The sequence below is a fragment of the Castanea sativa genome, chromosome 6 (genome assembly GCF_040712315.1).
Source record: "Castanea sativa cultivar Marrone di Chiusa Pesio chromosome 6, ASM4071231v1".
Taxonomy (NCBI): Eukaryota; Viridiplantae; Streptophyta; class Magnoliopsida; order Fagales; family Fagaceae; genus Castanea; species Castanea sativa.
In genome coordinates, this window is record NC_134018.1 from 4513968 (window position 1) to 4525186 (window position 11219).

At 32.9% G+C, this 11219-nt stretch overlaps 2 pseudogenes; both read left to right on the forward strand.

Annotated features, from left to right (window-relative positions):
- On the forward strand, positions 1 to 1745 carry LOC142638002 (non-functional pseudokinase ZRK2-like; annotated as a pseudogene).
- Positions 1746 to 4179: 2434 nt separating this feature from the next.
- LOC142638780 (serine/threonine-protein kinase ZRK3-like) lies at positions 4180 to 5831 on the forward strand (annotated as a pseudogene).
- The last annotated feature ends 5388 nt before the right edge of the window (positions 5832 to 11219 follow it).

Below are 11219 nucleotides of genomic sequence, written 5' to 3' on the forward strand. Positions count from 1 at the left end.
ATAAACATGTGTATCAGTGTACTTAAAATTTTCTCTAGAATCTCTACCAAAACAAGTGGGTAGGTTGTAGCCATGCCCTGTGTTACTCTATAGTATTCCCATAATCCCACTTTCCTAGGTACTTTTTCTTTCATCTTTTTATAATTTGACTTTTCTTTACCATATATTTAATTTTTATTAAAATAATCCATATATCATATAACATTATTTGTACCTATTAAAAAATACTACTATTTATCATTTATTTAAATTAAATTGTATGTCCATTACTGTTCCAAATTTTATACATAGTATGAATGTAATTAATTTGAAAATGCCTAATGTTTCCCTTTGTTTCTTGTACTTCTTTTTTAGTTGTCGCCTCTCCCTCTAACTTCACAGGTACAGGCTGCCCAATGAATGGCCATTGACCCTATTATTAGTTTGAGGCAGAATAAGATTGAGAAAACTCCACTTATTCAATAGTGTTAAAGAAACCTCCCTGAACTTACTTGTAGCGATCTCCTAAAAGCTACAAAAGGCTAGCGACGAAGGCTTCACTTTCAACTTTCAAGTTATGCGGAGTGGGTGGATATATAATTTCTTTAGAATGAGTAAGGAAAGTGAGAAAAGAAAGGAAAGAAAAGAAAAAGAGAGAGCGTTTCTTGAGAGTGGAAGCATGCTATTGGAGAAGTTGATTGCCACTTGCAATGGCAGATGCATTCCCATTCGTAACTTCTCAATTGAAGAGCTCATGAGGGCAAACAACAACTATGATAATTGCCAGAGCTTGGGTTGGTACAAGGGTTCTCTTGAATGGAGAATTATTTTCATTAGGTTTTTTTCAGGTCGTGAAGTATGGACCGGATTTGTCATTCATGATCTAGTGATTTCTACAAGGATGAGTGCTCACAATAATGTACTTTAGACACATAGGATGCTGCCTTGACACTAGACCTCCTACTTTAGTTTATGAATTTGCTACAAATGGTACCCTTGCCGATCGAATTCATGGCACTGGTGACCTTCAAGGACAACAACCCTTGACTTGAGTGAGCAGATTGAAGAGGGAGATTGCTCATGTAACTTCATATATCCATACTGCCTTTTCTAGACACATCTTCCACATGGGTATAAATATACAAAATATCTTCTTAGATGAACAAGGTGTTCCCAAACTGTCCACTTTTGGATTGTCATTAACAATCCCTGAGGGTGAAACTCATGTGGAAACTGATGCGGTGGTAGCATATCCTGGGTTTGCACCCACTGAGTATAAAGCTACGCGCAAGTTAACAGAGAAAGCTGACGTGTATAGCTTCGGTATGCTTCTACTAGAACTTTTAACAGGAGAACATTCTTATGACAAAATAAGATTGAGAAATGATAGATACGTTTGTTTAGTAGTGTACATGCATAACCATGCTCAAGGTCATTGCATAAATGAGATTGTGGATCTTGCAATGTTGGTAGGGGAAGAAGGTACTAGTTTAGAGTGGCAATTACAAGGTGTACTGGACCTTGCCTTGAGATGTACAGATGAAGATCCAGAGAGAAGACCAACTATGGTAGATGTCACTAAAGAACTCAGGCGAATAGAGAGGATTGTTCCATGATTAATTTTTTTTTTTCTAACTTGGTTTATACAAGTTCCTTTCCAACCAGAATTTGCAAAATATGTAGTTACTATCATAAATTAAGTAATGTCAATACTATGATGAATGATGATTGAATGAACTCGTTTCAATCACAATGTAAAACAAAGTTTTATTATTGAATTATGAGATGGGCGTGGTTATAAACATGGAAATTTGGACTGGTATGTGCATTTCACCATGAAAAGCATCTGGTCATTTGTCCTTATTTTTAAAGAGGATTTGCATTTTATTGAGAGAGAGAGAAAGAGAGGAACCAGTTAATAACCCTGCTACAGATTCAGATTGTTGAAAATCCAAATGTTTTAGGCACATCAACCAGAAGAACAACCTTAGTTGATTTTCAAAAGGCTTCCAAGTTCAGTGGCTCAAAGGTAGTATTCAAAATTAAAAAATTAATCCTCATCACTCTATTTTTACAAATATATAATTTTTGATGTTTTTGACTGATTTTTTTTTTTAAATTGTCCATATTCTTCTAACTGTTGTTATTATGTATTATATTTTCCAAATTTCTTTTAGTACAACTAAAATTTTTAAGTTTCAAAATTATTATTCAAATACTCATTCTCTTAAGAAGATTATTATGATAACCAAAACTTATAATATAATTACAATTGATATTACTCAAATAATTGATGGTACTCTCAACCCAAATTTGTCATTTCTCATTCTTAAGTAAGTACACCAAATGGACCAAAGTAAACTAAAATGGATTATACAAAATGGACCAAAGTGGATAGAATAGACCAAATTGAATCAAATAGGATTGATATGGACCGAATGGAACTGAATGGAATGAATAGACTGAAATGGGGATAGAATAGACCAATTGGACGAAAGTGGACTGAATTGGACCATACTAACCGAAGTAGACTGAATTGGACCATACTAAACGAAATAGACCGAATGGACCGAATTAGACCAAAGTGGAGGATGTACCAAATTGGATGGAATAGACCAAAGTGGACCTACTAGGATTGAACAAAGCCTAATTGACCACATTTTACTGAAATGCTCCGAAATAAACCAAAGTCAAACGAATGGACCAAACTGGACTAAATAGTCCTAAGTACACCGACTAAATTGACTGAACTGGGCCGAATGGACCTAATTAGATCGTAGTAAACTGAATTGGACCAAAATGAACTGAAGCAAATTGAATGGATCAAAATGAACCGAAGTAGACCAACTAGACTAAAATGGGCCGAATGCCAATATGTAATTGGCATAGTCAAGATTCAAATTCTTACTTCCAAAATAACTAAGTATTAACTCCAACAATAATCAAACCAAAGCTATGAGAGAGAGAATCACCTTTTTCGGGAGAGAATGTGAGAGGGGATAACAAATTTATAAAAAATAATATGAAAAGAAGAAAGGTCAAAATAAACAATATAGTCATGAATCATAAATACCAAATTATCAAAGCCATACTATGTAATATAATAACATTATATTTTTATACACAATTTTTACAATGCAATAGGATTACATTTAACAATCAAAGTAGAGTTGTAAATGACACAAAAATTCATCAACCTAAAGTAGAGATACAAAAATAAAATATCCACAAGAAAAAAACCATGAGAGAGAGAAAGAGTAATAACATTTTTGTATGAGAAAATATGTATAGAATGAGAGATAAAATAATAATTTATAATAATAGGATGAGGAAAAAAAAAGAAAAAGAAAAGGAAAGAATAGAGGAAGAGTGACATTAGGGTTGAGAATAGTGGGAAGATAAAAATGTAAAAATGATGATAAATTGTTGAAGGAAATGATTGGAAATAGGTGGATAATATAGCCACTGATATGACTCAACAAAAACATAACAACAATAATGCTAAGTTTCAGCTTTTATATATATATATATATATATATATATATATAAATATATATATATATATATATATATATATATATATATATATTGTTGTTTTCCCTCTACTGTCGTAGATTTATTTTCTTCCTCGTGGTTTCCTTTTCTTTTTTGGCTAGGTAGATTGAGCCATTCACATTCCTCACATTATATATATTAGGAAATTATTTTTTGTGAAAAATAAAAATAAAAACAAAAACCAAACCAGGCACTTGACATAACAAACTAGACTTGGAATGATTCTATTCATAACAGAGACATAGATGCGTGTGTAACTCATCCCCGTAAATTTTTACAGGTTGGAGAGAGGGACTAATTCCATGTCCTCTACTCCCTCTTCAATTCGCTGCAATGTCGAGGAAGATGGCGAAGGTTCTTCCTCCTCTCTTTGTTTATGAGTAAGTAAAATATATTTTCATGTGAAACATATTCGGTGGCTTCTCCATGCACTATTCTAGACTTCTATTCGTTGTCCAAAGGAATGGATATTAACCTCCTGAGGTGTGAGGAGTTTTCTAAAAAGGCTATTGAGAAAAGCTCCACTTGGTTTTGACCAAAGCTTTCACTGTTATATGTGTTGCCCCAACAAATGACCAGTGATCCTTTGTGTCTAATGATAAAAGCTCTTCTCGCTAATAAACTAATAAAGTTCCAATAAGGAAGTGCAAAAATTTTAATGATGAAAGCTCCACTTACAACTGAAATTCCTTAAAAGAACCGAAAGAAAAATGATGAAACCTACCAGAACTTGCTTCAATTGTAAGCATGTCACCCCCAATAAATAAATGACCCTTGAGCTTCTATAGCAGTATTCTAAAAAGTCCTGTTTAGAGGGTAGCGCAAGTTCGAGAGATCATTTCTTTAGAGAGATTAAGGAAAGAAAGGAAAGAGAGAAAGCATTTCTTGAGAATGGGAGCAAGTTACTGGAGTAGCTGATTGCCTCTTGCAATGGCATTATGGCAAGCCTATTCCCATCCGTAGCTTCTCCACACAAGAGCTCCGCCAAGCAACCCACAACTATCATGATTATACTTATCTGGGAATGCGTCGGTACAAGGGTTCTCTTGAAGGACGAATTGTTCTCATTAAGCTATTTCCTGACTCTAAATCATTAGCTGATTTTGCCATCAATGATCTGGTGATTTCTGCACAGATGTGCGCTCACAATAATGTGTTAAAGCCCATAGGGTGTTGCCTTGAAAATCAACCTCCCATTTTAGTGTATGAATTTCCCAAGAATGGTTTCCTTGCAGATCGAATTTACATATGCAGTGATACTCGACAACATCAGCCCATGGCACGGGAAAGTAGGTTAAAGATTGCCAGTTAGAGTGCTCATGCAATTTCTTATCTCCATACTGCGTTCTCCAGACCTGTAATCCACATGGCTATACATATGCACTGTATCTTATTAGATGAACATGATGTTCCCAAATTGTCCAACTTCTTTTTTTTTTTTTGGTGACAATCCCTGAAGGTAAAACTGACGTGGAAGCTTATAATGGCCTTTGGCATCCGAAGTTCAAAGGCCCCGAGTTTGAAGCAATAGGCAAGGTAACAGAGAAGTTTGATGTGTATCATTTTGGTGTTCTTCTTATGGAACTTTTAACTGGAGAGGATTCTTATAATACAATCCAATTGATAATTGATGAAGATTCTAGCTTAGTAGAATATGCATAACTGTGCTCAAGGTTATAGCATAAATGAGATTGTGGATCCTGCAATCTTGGCAGGGGAAGGAGGTGCTAGTTTAGAGCAACAATTACAAGCTGTATTGGACCTTGCCTAGACATGTACAGAGGAAGATCCACAGAGAAGGCCAACAATGGTAGATGTCACTAAAGAACTTAAACTGATTGAGAGGTATGTTACATGATTAATTATTTTCTTGGTTCATCCAAGTTCTTTTCCAACCACCAAATGTTAGACGTTTTTTTACCAAAAGGATATGGACTGATGCGATGCTATTTTGCGCGGAAGATAATATAGGCTATTGGCAGGAGATTTGAAAGGGAGAAGTTTCTATATTTCAGAGTTTAGAAGGGTTGTACCATGCAAATTAGTCTTATCTACCACAGTTTATCACGTCTGGATACAGAGATGTGCAAGAGTGTACGATGGCAATGTTAAATCTAAAGAGGCAAGATTGTAGTGTTTGAAACTAGACATTGGGTCTCCTATTGAGTTTTGTGGGGACTTAGGAGCTTGGTTGTAAATTAAATGTTATTATGGAATTGGGGGAATAACTTCTTCTGTTCTTAGGTTGTCTGGTTCTCCTATGTCTTGAACTTAGTTGCTGTTATGCAGCTAGTCTGCTGTGTGCTATGTGTACTAATTCTTGATTTGTTTCTTTCTTCAATAAATTTTTTTTTAAAATAATGTTAGACTAGTTATCAGCATAAATTAAATAATTTCAAATGCTACCGTGATAAAATGCACTGGATGATGGGGGACTTCTTCTAGTGTGGCAAGGAAGAAAACAAGAGAGCTTTGTAATTTAAAGCTTAAGATTTAATGTGCAAACCTAAAGCATCAGGAGGTCTAGATTTTTAGGAAGATGGAAGATTTTGTTAAGGCACTAATAGCATAACTAGGATGGAGGATTTGGACCAAGGAAGATAAAAATGTGGTTGAAGGTGTTAAAAACTAAAAAGCAAAATACTCAAAGAGGAAGATCCATCAGCACAAAGAGTGTTAATTCTAATAGCTCGTGAGTGTGGAGGTCCATTTAGGAAAGTAGTGAGCTAATAAGGACAAGAGGATGCTTGAAGGTGGGAGACAAAATAGCATGTGGAACAGTCCCTAGGTCCCTCATACCCAAGAATTTTGAATATTGGTGACTGGATCAATTTAAGCTCTTAGTAATACTTACAGAATATGAAAGAAAGGTAACCCTCTTTGCAACAATACCTTGTGATATGATTTAGCTCACTACATATAAAGCCCTTGGCTTCTATTTAATAAAGAATTTTCATTAGAGAAAAAAAAAATTAGTGTACTTCACAATCCTTATCACCTTATTCAACAAACCAAAACCGATCTGGATCTAACTGGAAGCACTTTTTACTTGGATCTTTTTTCCCCTGTTGAATACATGCAAGAAGGGATTCATTGACTTATTTAACACAATATGTCTAACAAGATTAACTGAGGGAATAGAAAATGGTATTTTTTTCAAAAGTTGAGTGGAACAAAATTGACATGGACAACTCTGGAAATACCAACACTTGAAAATGCATCTAAATGACCACCAGTAGTTTCTTTATTGATCCATCAACGGAAGTATGATTAGAATTTAAAAGTCAAAAAACTTTTCAAGATATTGTAAAACCAAATTGGACCGCATTCAAAAACAACAGAAAGTTCAACTTCTACATTCATTTCATGGCTTTATGGTCAACAAAAATGTCACTTCAAGTTAAGGGTATTCTTAGTTGGAAAGCAATCTAATTTGGTCCCTTATACCTTTCAGGAAGTTATCCTTGCCAAGTGCAAATTCAAAAAGTGAACTAAATTTTGGCATTAAGCACCATAATAGATTCAAACATCATAATAAAGGGCAGAAAAGAACTCGTGCATTTCTTAAATTTTGAATCGATCTCTTACAAGATTTGTCTTAGGTGCAGTATCCAATGGATTTATTGGGATGATAATAAGTGGCAAAAATGAACACGCTATTGTGATAGATATTTTGAATCAATGTTTTAGAAAATTTGACTTTTTTTTAGGGAAGGTTTCAACCTATAACGTTCGCTCCTGATAATAACTCTTTATTATCATATTAAAATACCAATTAATTTTTGATGTAGGCAGAGATTGAACCCCTAATCTCTTATTCAACTAGAGACTTTACCAATTGACTTGAATCTAGTATATCTAGTGTATTGGATCCATTGAGACAATGATATGTGGCAAAAATGAACACTGTCATCATTGTGACCGACCAGTGCAGCTGACCCTGAGTTTTACCCCAAATTTAAACTAGGTTCAAGCCCACGTGCACCCACTAAACACCAATTTTAAAAAGGTTTTGGACTAGAATCATTCTCATTCTCATTCTCATTTTCATTTGGGTTCACTTTCGGCCTCGAATTACCGCAATCATGTGTTAGATCTTATCTTTCCCACTAACTTCCAAAAACTTTGATTAAAGCCAGATGAGGTTCATTTGAAAAAAACTAGTAGCCGACAATCCACCCAAGTCTGAACTCTGAAGCAAATGACCAAACATAAAATATATATATAAATTTGCATATGAATTTATTTCTTTTTATAAAATGACCATAACACCCTTATTTCTAAAAGAAGTTTGAAATGATGCCATTTTTATTTTTTCATTTTTTTGTCTAAATAGGAGATTCGATATTATAGTTATTAATGAGAATTTATTGTTATTGTATTTATATATAAAATTACATATTTTATCATTTAAAGAAAATATTTTGTCAAGATTTAAATTTAAAGTTTAAATATATAATAAAATTTAAATTTAATATATATATATATATATTTAAAAAATAATGACATGTGAAATTATAAGACTTCAAAAACTTATGTTTCACAATATTATGGATCAACTGAAAGTCAAATAAATTTTGAAACAATTATATAATATATATATATATATATATATATATATATATATATATATATGTATATGTATATGTTGTACTTCAATAGTATATAAAATACAATTTATTGATAAATATGGAAAAGATAAGCAAAAAAAATTTTAACTGTCAAAATAATGTCTTAATTGATACTCATAACCGCGCATATAATACAATCATCTAATTAAAGAAAGAATCAAGATTTTTCTCCCTTTAGCTCTACCAACCATCAGAATTTTTGTTTTTTCCTTATAGTAATTTGCTTGTCTTTTAAGAAAATTTGCAAACGATTTAAGTCTCACCACCATTTGACTAATAATAGTTGCACTTCTGATTCCTTAACCACTACAAGTTTACAACGCAAGGAGATACAACGATCATATTATATTTTCCAAAAGATATCGAACTATTCATAAGGATTTTTTATTTATTTTTTTCTCACAATAAAGGGTCTAGAATCTAGATCTGCTTTTTATTTATAATTTATAACATCTTATAATAAAATGATTCCATTTTGAGGGGGTAAAAGGTGAAGTAATAATTTTGGACCTTTAACATTTTTTATGGTTTCAAATTTTCAATTTCATTTCTATACATTTAATAGGCCAATTTCTTCCTTCATTTTTCAATATTAATATCCATCAACTATTGATTGATTCAATTTCATCCCTTAACTAGGTGTGTGCATGAGTTTTGGGTTAGAGTATTTTAAACTTAACCAAGCCAACTTCCTAATATTGAGATATTACTAACCCATATTAACCCAACTATGATACCTCAAAACCAACCAAACTAAATTTGTAGGGATCAAGTTGGGCGTTTTTACAGAACTAACTACAAAACTCAAACTATATCATTAGTAAGCAAAGGTTTGAAACAAATTTGGTTTCTAACAATTCGAGTCTATTGGACTCGATTTTCGGTTTATATTTCTCCATCGCGCCACTGGCTGAGCTGGACAGGGAGTCCACATAGGCACAAAAATCGAGTTCATTGAACTCGTTTTTTGGTCAAGAAAATCGAGTTCAATGAACTCGATTTCTATTTTCCACACTCTACGACGCACGTGATCACTTTAAAGTAAATCGAGTCCAGTAGACTCGATTTTTGGTCACGTGATCACTTAAAGTAAATCGAGTCTACTGCACTCGATTTTTGGTCACCATGGTTTTCGGGCACGTGGACGTAACTCGAGTAAAGGAGGCTTGATTTGTTTGCTTCTAAAAATCGAGTTTCCTGAACTCGATTTCTGTGAATGGTCCCCAACCCATCCACGTGTCATGTGGGTCCCAACTGGGACCTTTTTCCCCTTTACCCGGCTCACACCCTCTCTTATGCTCTCATTTCTCTTCTGCTCTCACAGCAGCCCACTCACACAACCCTCATCACTCACACAACTTACTTCATCACTCACACAACAATCACACTCAACTTTCATCAACTCTCAGGTAATGTTTTTTACAATATTGATAATATTTTTTGTTAGTTAAATATAGTGGTTATTTGCTAGGTTATTTTTTTTAAGAAACAATTAGAACATATTAGGAAAATTTTTGTTTTTTTGTTTGTTAGTGTAAATATTGTGATTAGTTTGTTTGTTTGTGGGTAGTTTGTAGTATATTGTGATTATTTGTTAGTTTTTTTTAATTATTATTATGATTAATTATTGGAAATACTTAGTACTAAATATTGTGATTAATGTTATTACAACATATTTGGAAATTTTTTTTTTGTTAGTGTAAATATTGTGATTAAATTATTTGCTAAGTTTTTTTAGGAAATTAATATTGTGATTGTAAATTGGGAATTTTTAGTACCAAATATTGTGATTAATTATGTTATTACAACATATTGGGAATATTTGCTTATTTTTTGTTAGTGTAAATATTGTGATTAAATTATTTTGTAGGTTTTTAAAAAAAATTAATATTGTGATTAATTATTGGGAATATTTAGTATTGGGGAAATATTTAGTACCAAATATTGTGATTATGCTAGGTTTTTATTCAAAATTAATATTGGGAATATTTAGTACTAAATATTGTGATCAATTGTTAAGAATATTTAGTACTTTTAGGTTTTTGTCATTGGTATGAAATGGATTATGAGTTTGATACCTAAGACATCCATTACAGTCTTTTTAGTATAAATTATTTCAAGATATAGTTGTTTCAGATTTGTAACAAAAATTTCAATGGGTAACTAGTTGCTATAATATTTTTGTTCATCATATCTTATTTGAATGGGTTTTGAAAGTCATGCCTCTAGACGGTGTGGGTGTTTTTGAGAGACGTTGGTGTGACTAACAGAAACGGTGGAGACTGAGAGAGATTTGATAGTGAGAGACGGTGGAGAGACGGTGGAGACTGAGAGATTTGACAGTGAGAGACGGTGGAGACTGAGAGAGATTTGAGAGTCAGACTGAGAGAGACGGTGAGAGTGTTTGAAATTGAGGGATTAATTGAAATTGAGCTTCAAAGAAATCGAGTTCAATGGACTCGATTTACTACTTTCCTAATTCGAGTCCAATGGACTCGATTTCTAGGTCGACGTGGACTCCCTGTCCACGTCAGCTGCTGCCAAATGAACAAATCGAGTCCATTGAACTCGATTTCTTTGCCCAAAATCGAGTTCTCTGGACTCGATTTGTTAGAAACCAAATTTGTTTCAAACCTTCGTTTACTAATGATATAGTTTTGATTTGATAGTTATTTAAAAAAAAAAATCATCAAGTTGGGTTGTCAAGTTGGGCCCATTTTTTCAAGATGGTAAAATTTTTGGGTTTCATTCAAATATTTAAATATATTATTATTATTATTATACAACAAATGATTACCATTTATACAATTGGGTTTACTTTTTCTATTTCATCCACGCTAAATAAGTCTCAAAAGTAAAAATACCAAAATAAATCAAATTAACAAATTTAAATACACATATTCTTTTAAATATTATTAATGATGATACAGTTCATTAATGGTGAAACCTTATTCATGTACAATTGCAAAAGTAAGTTTTGAAAACTAAAGAATTGTCAAGGATGTGCAGATGAAGGGTCCATTTGGATAGAACTTATTGCTGAAAATTGAAAAT